The sequence below is a fragment of the Colobus angolensis genome, unplaced genomic scaffold, assembly GCF_000951035.1.
Source record: "Colobus angolensis palliatus isolate OR3802 unplaced genomic scaffold, Cang.pa_1.0 Scaffold142, whole genome shotgun sequence".
NCBI classification, from domain to species: Eukaryota; Metazoa; Chordata; class Mammalia; order Primates; family Cercopithecidae; genus Colobus; species Colobus angolensis.
Window position 1 is genome coordinate 433110 of NW_012114511.1, and position 9833 is coordinate 442942.

Here is a 9833-nt window from a genome sequence, read left to right on the forward strand (position 1 = left end):
CATGGCACTCTTGTCCGTATTGGCAGGGGAAATAAAACTCAAACTGAAGAGAGTGGATGTAATGTTCTCAAGTGTAAGTTTTTCTTCCATAAATTTTTAATTAAACCTTTGGCACCCATTATGCCTTCATCCCTGGAAAGCTCTGGCAGATGCCAGAATTGTAGAACCATTTTCAGCACGTGTGAATCCAGTGAGACGATTCACAGCTCTGCGGGGCACAGCTGTGGTTGGAACTTGAACAGTTTGTGGTGGCTTACTAATTGCATTTTCGGCTGGTAGGATTGTGCCTGGTCTGTGTGCTGGAAGTTGGCACATCAGTGCTTTGCTGCAGTGCTCAGAGGGACCTGGTGACAAGTGTCCAGGCCCTGGAATAGGTGAAGACATCAGTGGCTTGGAGCCCTGTTTTTCAGTTCTCAAAAGTCTGTGTTTTCATTTCGATAAAAATCTGTTAAAATTCATACAATCTCATCAAGATTATCTGAGTACTCACGTCATAACGGATTTGCGGCACCACTGAAGAGGCCCTTTGCATGCCTTCATAAAGGTGTTTGCGTGTTCGATTGCTCGTGTTTGCACCAAGGGAAGGCTGACCACTGCCGAGGTCCACGGTACAAAGGAAGTTCAGTTTGCTTGCATTTGTTTAGATAAAGTGAAGGTGGAACAAAGCTCATGCCAGTGGGCAGGATGGAGGCCAGGCACCCGTTAGCGGGTGGCCAGGGTCACATTCATGTGGCAAACAGATTCTGGCTTGCCATGTGGCAACTTGCTAGAGTTCACTGGCTATAAATGCGCTGGGAAATATGTGAGGAAGAGATGGCTGGAGTTAGAATTAGGAAGAAATGAACTAAGTGTCTATTTAAGGCAGATTTTAGTAGCACTGTAGACTAATGTGGCTTCAAATGAACAGGACAGCTTTATAGAGTTATCAGGTAATCCCTCATTAAAACTGATGCCTCAGGGTTGTGTGCAGGGTTTTGGTTTTGTATCAAGGCTGGTTAACCCGAACTTACAAACAAAGTCTTAAAGTTATTAATGCTACTTTGTCTGTTTGCATACATCTGTTTGCAGGCATTCACTCTCTGCGTTGGTATTAATTAAATTGAAATACAGAAACAGAACTGGCCCGAGGCCACATCTTTCTACTATTAAACCCATTCTTGGCAATTTAACTTTAGCAAAACACATCATCTAATTTTATTGGTAGTTTTGTTTGTATTTTATTTCCAAATTTGCTTTGGCTTTTTATGTGTTCAAGGGTGATAAATACAAGGAGTGGATTGCACTAATTTTTGTTTCTATATACGTATCCATTCATTTACCCGGGATATTGCCTGAGCTCCTGCTTCGTGACAGGCATGTTCTAGGCAGGGAGGATGCAGCAGTGAGTAAAGATGAAGAAAGCTCTGCCCTCATAGTCTACCATCTAGAGGCAGAAACAACCCCCAAAACAAAAAGAACCCTGAACAAACCAAAACCTCACAAACAAATTAGTAGATGCACAACAAAATATTCGGTGGAGATGAAGGAAAAGTTAGCTGGGTAGGAAGATGGAGCAAAAGAGGCATTCCCCTTAGGTAAGGTGGTCTGGTTGGGCCTGTCTGAAGAGGTGATATTTACTCATAGACCTGTGTGAAGCAAGGGAGTGGAGCATACCAGTTGGAGAAGGGGGTTTTAGCTTAGGAAGCAGCAAGTGCAAAGACCCCTGAGATGGACGTGCGATCAGTGCATGTTGTAAATTTTAATTATACTGAGAATGAAGATTTTATACTCATCAGTACATGGCAAGACTGGGTACCTGGGGTTTGGGAGCCTGCAGCAAGAGGTAGAGTAGCCAGCCTGGTGTGGGGGCCTAGGAGGACCCCAGATCCAGACAGAGGAGAAGCCTGGGGGGCAGAAGGCTTCCCTCAGGCTTGTGAGCTGAGAGGTCAGCATAGTACCTTGGCTGAGGGAGGGCAGAGGGAGGAGCCAGGTCGCACCCCTCCCCACCCCTGCAGCCTGTTCCCCCCACAACATGGGCGCGTAGAGCAGTGGTTCTCAACCTTGAGCAGAATCACCTAGAGGGCTTGTTAAAACATGGACTGCTGAGCTCCACCCCAAGATCTCTGATTCAGGAGGCCTGGGGTAGGGCCTGAGAATGCAGTTCACCAAGGTTCCCAGATGATGCTGATGTTGCTGGTCCAGGGACCACGCCTTGAGAGCACTGATCTAGAGCAAATGTAGACCGTGCCAGGATTTGCCAAAAATGATTGTGGAGAGAGAGAGAGGCACAAAGCCTTCACTAAAGGTGTCCCCAGGGATGTGACTAGGTCTGCAGTGTCCTTTGCTGAACACCAGTGCATGTGTGTGTGACAGGTGTTGTCTGTGCATCTGAGTCCGTGGTCATTACTGTCAGGGGCCTCACAGGTCAGGGAGGAGCCTGAAGCTTGGGCTGGATGGGGTTGGGGCGCAGCTCTGGCACAGGGTTCCAGGCAGTCGGCACTCAGTAAATATGGACCGACACTGAGAAGTGGTGGCTCTGATGTTACCACCTAGAGAGTGTATCTGTGCCCTGTGAATCTGGGGTCCAGCGACTCTCTGTCCTGCCCCATCTCTCTCTCGTCCTCTGACTCCCCAGGCTTTAGCCTTGTCTCCTAGCCGGGGCATGTGTGAGGTCCTTTGTAAGTGACTGGGGACTCTGGAAACATGAGGTGGTGATATCCAGGGTGAACTCCTGACACCTAGCTTGATTCTCCCAAGTCAAGACCCTCCGCTTTTCCCAGGGGTCTATCTTGGGTGTGGGTTTGAGCATTGGGGGAGGAAGGAGAGGGAGGCAGTGGGCCATGCTCTGCCTGGAAGCACACAGGAAGCTGATGGGAAACAGCTGAGCCAATAGCTCTGCACACAGAAAATAAATCCTGGCTTCCGAAGAAGCTGCAGAAAATTGATTTTTTGCAGCTTCAGTGGTCATCCTGAAGGATTTGGGGGATGGAAACGGGGCCCATTTCTCATCTCTGTTCTGTGCTGCTGGGCCAGGTGTTCCTCAGGCCTGGGTCAGTACCCCTCACTCCACCTTGTCTCCTCCACCACTCTGTGCAGACAGGAAGGGGCGGAGGGCTGGTCTTCTTCAGCTCACCCCTAGTGTCCAGCTGCTTCCTGCCTGTTGCCTGCCCTTTGGGCCCGCTGCCATGGATGGGAGAGGTGCGCGTGTTCGTGCAGCCAAGCCGGGATTATGGCATTTGCACAGGGATGTAGCTGTGGGTCTGTGTGTCTGGGTTGTCGGGGGACAGGCTGGTGTGGGTGCCCTTTAGAGCTTGGCCTCTGCATGACTGCCTAGTCCCTCAGTGAATGCTACAATTGGCTACTAGGGAGACATTAGCCAACTAGGTAAGTCTGCTGTAACCATCCCCTGTGTCTGGCCGGGCTTGCAAGGGGCCAGGGCCATGTCTGGGAACAAGGGCTGGCCTTCTGGCATGTTTCCCCTACATGTGTAGAGAGTGGACTTAGCCCAGGCCCAAGGGATCTGAAGATTCCCACAGCCAGGGAGGAAGCTGCAGCTACAGATGGACAGTTCCCGGAACTCCTGTTGGCTTTGTATGATTTCATGGAAAACTTGGCCAGGGTGCTGTGAGGCAGAGCTGTGACCTCTCAGCTCAGCAGCCAACACAAGGAGTTGCTTCACCTTGTGCAGACATGCAGTGTGGGCCGCCACAACCCTCCCCTGGCCCTGTGTCAGTTCTGCCCTGCGGAGCTAGCTGGGTCTCTCTGGTCCCCAGCCTATGCCTGGCTGTCAGGAGGGATGCATTCGGTCTTCCTGGGCTGACGTGAAACCCCATGAGCTCAGGCCTAAAGAGCCCCACCCTTTGTCCACATGGGGAGGTAGGGATTAGAGACAGGAGTCTGGACTGCTGTGGTCGCTGTTGTTGAGGCTTGGAATTTGGAAAGGAATCAGCTTTCCTGGTGGTCCTCGCTGATGTGGCATATCAGTGTCTCTTTCCCCAAGTAGCGCTGCCTTGCATTGCTCCAATGTTTCCATCTTGCTTGACTTATTGGAAGGAGCCACAAGTGAACACACGGCCAAAAAAGATCAAGTTCAACGGGGGTTTTGATGCTGAAATTCCTGAAAAGTGACAAGCGTTTCTTTTTCCTTGTCTTGTTTATAGTGGCAGCTTCTGTTGCTCACACCTGGTGGCCCTGGTGCTTATGCTTGGGGTCACAATGGGATGTGAGAAGGGAGGAGGATAGAAGAAAAGGGGACTATTGGACAGTTGATCGTGATGCAAAGGAAAGGTATTTTCTTTTGGTAAAAAGTGAAATGGGAGCCCTTATAAACCCTGATCAGCCCAGAGTTGGAAAGAATAATGTTATGATCATGAAAGTGTTATGGATATGGTTCTTTCCCCCAGATTAGGCCTGCTCAGGGATTCTATGTCCTGGAATTTCATGTATCATCTATTAATGCCATAATGTTGTTAATAATTATAAATTAAAGAGCAGCCAACTTAGTAGGTTCTTATTTGCAGACACCGTGCCAAACACTTTATTATCCATTATTTCATTTAATTATCTCAAGAACCCTATGGGTAATTACTATTGCCTTTTGAAAGTGAGGGAAACAGAAGCTGAGAAGTGAAATAAGTCATCTGAACTCCACTGAGAGGCAGAGCAGGGAGGCCAATGGTGGGGGCTCTGGACTCAGAGCCTGGATTTACCCTAAGAATAGGGTAAATCCTGGGTGCCAGGTACTCCTGCCTGGGACAGATAAGCAGGGAGGTTGAATGCTTTTGTTGTAATGATGATAAGAATGGTGATGGAGAGGTGATAAAGGGCAAAGGCCCTGGAGCCAGCCTTCTGAGTCCAAATCACCATAGCACTGCTTAGCAGCTGGGTGACCTTGGGCAGGTGCCTCAGTTTCCTCATCCGTGCAATGGGATAGCAGCTGTACTTGCTCAGGGGTTGTTGTGAGGATTAAATAGCTAATCCACGTGAAGGGCCTAAAGGGTACATCAGTAGGTGTTGGTGGTGATTATTGTCATCCTCTGTGTGTTCTCCCAGGTCCACACTTTGCTATCCAGGAGGCCCTATGGGTTAGTGTGGTGAAGCTGGCACATGATGAATGTCCAATAGATATTCACTGAATGAAGGAATGCAATTTACCAGGTGCCCTAGAGGCCTCTGGCAATAATTAATCTTCTCTTAAAAGGATCTTCCACACAACTTCCTGCCTGAGACTGACCTGCAGGTGGGAGCCTGCCTCTCATCCACAGTGGCCAGCGTGCCTTTCCTGGGTCTGCTTGGCAGGAGGGTCACAGTCCTGGTGGATCCCGGTGGCTGCTGGAGGCACAGGTTTCTTGAGAGGCAGGTGATGGCAGACCCCAGCCCTCCAGCCTGCGAGGAGGGGGATGGTAGGAAAGCTATGGTTCTCTGAATAAGGGGGCTGTTCCGCATCAGTGTGCAAGTCATGGAGCTGGAGCCCTCCCCCCCAGCCTCATGGGAAGGGGCTTGCAGAGAGCCCAGCCAGCCAGTGCAGGAGGCTGCAGGGCCTGTCAAGGTTAACAGATAGTCCTTGGCTCTCCCCTAGGAAGTAATTCAACTTCTCCCCTGACTTAGGCCACATTGTTTCAAAGCATGTGGTATAAACTACTGACCACTGGGGAATTGCTTGAATTAACAAACTCATTTTTCCCGAGACCTGAGGTTGAACTTGACTGGGGAGTTCAGGGCTCTTTTGTAGAAATCCAATAGATCAGGAGAACTCATGTTACACCATGTTTTCAACCTTGATCAAATGCACATTTTGCATGATATGGCCTTCTCCACGCCTGCACTCTTCCAGCTACACCAGATTGCTTGGAACTGTGGCAAACAGGCCAGTAGCTGGCACTGGAGCCTGAGAGAGCCGAACTCCTGCCTGGGTTGGATGGAGCTTCAGAACGACGACTCCTTCTTCTCTCACTCCTGCCTCTCCTATACCTACCTTCGGAGTGCCTTATACTATGAAAGAAGGGGTATGAAGGGTTAGCTTGAATCATGCGTGCTCCCCCTCCCCCCTCCCCCCTCCACTCACTCTCCTGCATGTCTTGCTTCTGCCTATGAATACCTTCTGAGCCTGCCTCCACTCCACTGGTGCGCCCTACACAGGGCCCACTAGAGATGCAAAAGAGCAACAGCAAGCCGGTCCCTCTCCCACCTCCAGCCCCACCCACACAGCCCACCACCAGGCCTAAGCCTAGGGCAGAGCTCAGTGGAAGCCCAGGGATAGCTCCATACCTTAGAGGACACAGGCCTCTCTCTCGCAGACCAGGAGCTCCCCAGAAGGGTTCCACACGTGATTTAGGCTGAAAAACGCAAGGGACAGTGGATATCCAGGGCATAAGGAAGACGGGACTCAGATAAGGAGGGGGTAGGCTTCCTGGAGGAGGCTGGGTGGCATTTGGAAGCCCACAAGAGAAGAGAACAGGTTTTGCCAGGCTGATATGGAACTGGAAGACAACAGTGCTCCCCACACTCTGTCCTCTGCCAGCTACACACTGGGGATTCCATTTTGGTTAGCCAGGCAAGGGGGTATGTGGCCCAAGTTAATGGTTCCTAATCCTGCCTAGCATCCTGAGCACCTGGGGAGCTTATAAACCTGTGCACAGACAGCTCTACTCCAATCAATTGCCCTTGGATGGGGTCTAGATATCTGCAATTAGAAGATTCCCAGAGGGTTAGGATGCTGGGCCATGCTCCAGAGACCCCTCCCTACTGCACGAGTTGGCTCTCTTTAGCCTGTCTCCTTTTCTGGAGAGGTTCTTTGGGATTCAAAGACCTCAATCAATGGAGACACATTTGATGGACTCTCCCTGGCTTTCAGTGCCCCCATGGACCAGTTGAGCTCAGGCCATGGGAGGTGAGTTCTGGATCACAGTACCTCTGGGTCCCAGGGCTCAGCCACTTCTTATGCCAACCTCTCTCCATCTAATGGTGGACAGCTCTCACCATCTCCTCTGCACGGGTTTCTTTATTCCTTGACTCCTGTCTCTTCAACCTAGAAAGAACCAGAGGCTGCCAGCTTTTGGAAGCATCATGATGTTTTGGCTTTATCTGCTGCTGCACTGCAGTTCTCCTGCAATTTCCTCACTCAATCAGGGAATCCAATTGGCCCAACTCAGAGGTCCGTGATAGCCCATAGACTGGTGCCACAGGTAGCAGATGGGAGGGGAAACATACAAAACATGTTGTCGGTGGGGCAGGCAGGTGGTGGCCATGATCAATAGAGATTTCTGTTGAGGCAGAATCTTCTGAGAAGCTGAAACCTGGCAGAGGCATCTCCATCAGGGAGAACTGGCCCGGGTAGTCATGTGCAGGCAGGGAAAAAGAGCTAGAAAACTTGGAGATTCATGAGCTAGAGTCCTCATTTCCATTTCAAGCATGAAGTCAGAGACTCTATGTGGCTGCAGAAGGGCTCTTGGGCCTTCTCACAACCATAGATATGGTTCCTTCTTTGTGTATCCCAGAGTTTAGGGTGCTGGGAGAGTAATGGCAGGTTTGGAGATTACTTAGCTCTCTTGGTCTTCTTATTTTAAGGAATTTTCCTGACAGAGTTTCCTAATCTGAGCACCGCTGTAAAGCTTCAGGGGCTTAGGAATCTTTTGACAATGAAAAAGTGTTGTGCTGTGTGAGCTTTTCTGGGGAGAGGGGTCCATGCCTCTATTAGCTTCTTCCAGGGGCCGCTGGCCCCAGGCATGTGACAAGGCGCTGCTTCCTGGAACATTTGAGCTGCACTAGTTTCTTGTGTCCTCAACCACAGTGAGATCTGTGGAGCAAATGGCCTTGCTTGGTTTCATCAAAGGAATGTGGAGGTGTCTTCAGAGTCTTTGTCCTCCCTGGTCACTTTCCTGGTGGTTGCTGTTGCCATAGGCAAGTTCTGGAGGAGGTTGCCATCAGAAAAGGGTATGCAAGACAAGTGCACAGGGCTGTGTTTTATGCGTGTGCCAAGAGAAGAGTCTCTTGTCTTTGCCTCTTTTGGTGTTGGCACTTGGCTTAGAAGAGCACAGAAACTTGGGCCCAGAAGTGTTTCTGCCTTCCTCTCCCTGGGCTTCCACAAGAGTGCCCTTGGGGTCAGGGGAACCATGAGAGCCTCTTGGAGTGTGTGACTGCAGGGTAAAGAACCTCCTTTGGTTTCATGGCCCTTGGAGGCAGGGGCTGTGGAATGACTCAAGCTGGCATAGGCTCATATCCAGAATATTCCCCTTGTGGCTTCCTGCCTAGGTCAAGGCCAAGCTTCCTGGGCTTTAAGGGGCTCTCTTAAGAGATCAGACCCAGCAGTGAATGCCTGCTTCACCCTCTCCGGAGCAGCTGTCATACAAGGTATTACTTATGTGCCAAAAAGGTTCTGACGGAGACACGCCAATGGCCTTGGTTGGAATGCCGGAAAACATTCATCCCGGTGGTGGCTGTGGTGCTGACAGTGGGTACCGTCACCCTCCTGCAGTCTGGGCTTCATGTGGACGTGTGTGCACTATTTATGTGGCTAATAGGCTTCCTTACTGAGGACAACGTTTACATGCCATAAAAAGTCCATTAGCTGAATTTAAGCTTCTCCAGAGATCATGGGGCTTAATCTGTACTTGGCATTTGACGTGGAGGGAATTGAAAATCCCAAGGACCCTTTCTGCTGGTCTGTTGCTGGGATCGAAGAGAGAACTTCGCTGAAGGCATGAATAGGTGAATGGATGTATTAGGTGAGCGGGTGAGAGGACAATATCATTGGGGCCAACTGCTTGTCTCACAAGGCTGTGAATAGAAGTGAGGCTATTTTTGGATAGGTATTCAGTAAACAGTCTTTTATTTTTAATGCCAAGTGGCACAAAGTTAGCCATGGTAACAAGACAGTTTTGTTATTTTTGAAGATTAAAGTGTTTTAAAATGCCATTCTCTGTTTTTAAATCAATGGTTTGAAAGCTTTTTTGTTTTTACTCTTCAGCTAAAGACTTCGCCAGGCTGAGAAGCAGTACCAGTTGACCTTTTCCCGCTTGCACATCCTAAGCCTGAGTTTAAGATTGTCTCTGCACTCAGGCAGCGTCCTTTGGCCCATCTGAAAGTGGGCCAGTTCTGCTGGCTCCTCTCCTTTCTGGGAAGGTCACGCAAGTCCCTGAGCCAAGACGAACAGAAGGTTTGTCTGAGTCAATATCTCTACTGCATGCCTGGGCCCAGCAGAACTTATGTTGGGTCGGTAGTGCAACCTTCAAGGCCTGAATTGAGGACCCCCCGGTCCAGCAAACAGCACAGCATGAGATGCTGGGGGGCCATGAAATGACACCCTAGATTATGAGATGCAGAGAAGTGCTGTGGGAAAACACACACACACACACACACACACACACACACACACACACACAGACACTTTAGAACCGGTGGGTCCTGAGCTTGAATCCTGGCTCTGCCACTCACTAGCTGCATGAGCCTGGTCAAGTGCCATGACTCTCCCGAGCCTCAGTATGCTCACCTGTCAGATGGGGATGATATGCATACTGCCTGGGTGGCTCTGAGTGCTTCATGATGATAATGAGTCTTAAGTGCCATGTAAAGCATAGATACTTGAGAGCAAGATCCTAACAGTCTGACTTTGGATCTTGCACTACTACTCACATGACCCGGAAGCTCAGAGAGATCGAGTGACTTGCTCGGTTTTCTGTATACCTGGGTATGCCTTCCCTTTCCTCCTAGTCACATCCCGCATCACAGGTGGTGGATGAGCCTGTCAGTGGTAATGATGGATCCTGTAATCAGTCCTGTCCTCTTGCCAGCCGGACCAGAGGGAACACCCGACGGGCGTGGGTGCTGACCAGCCCCTGTCTGCACACTGGGGCTGT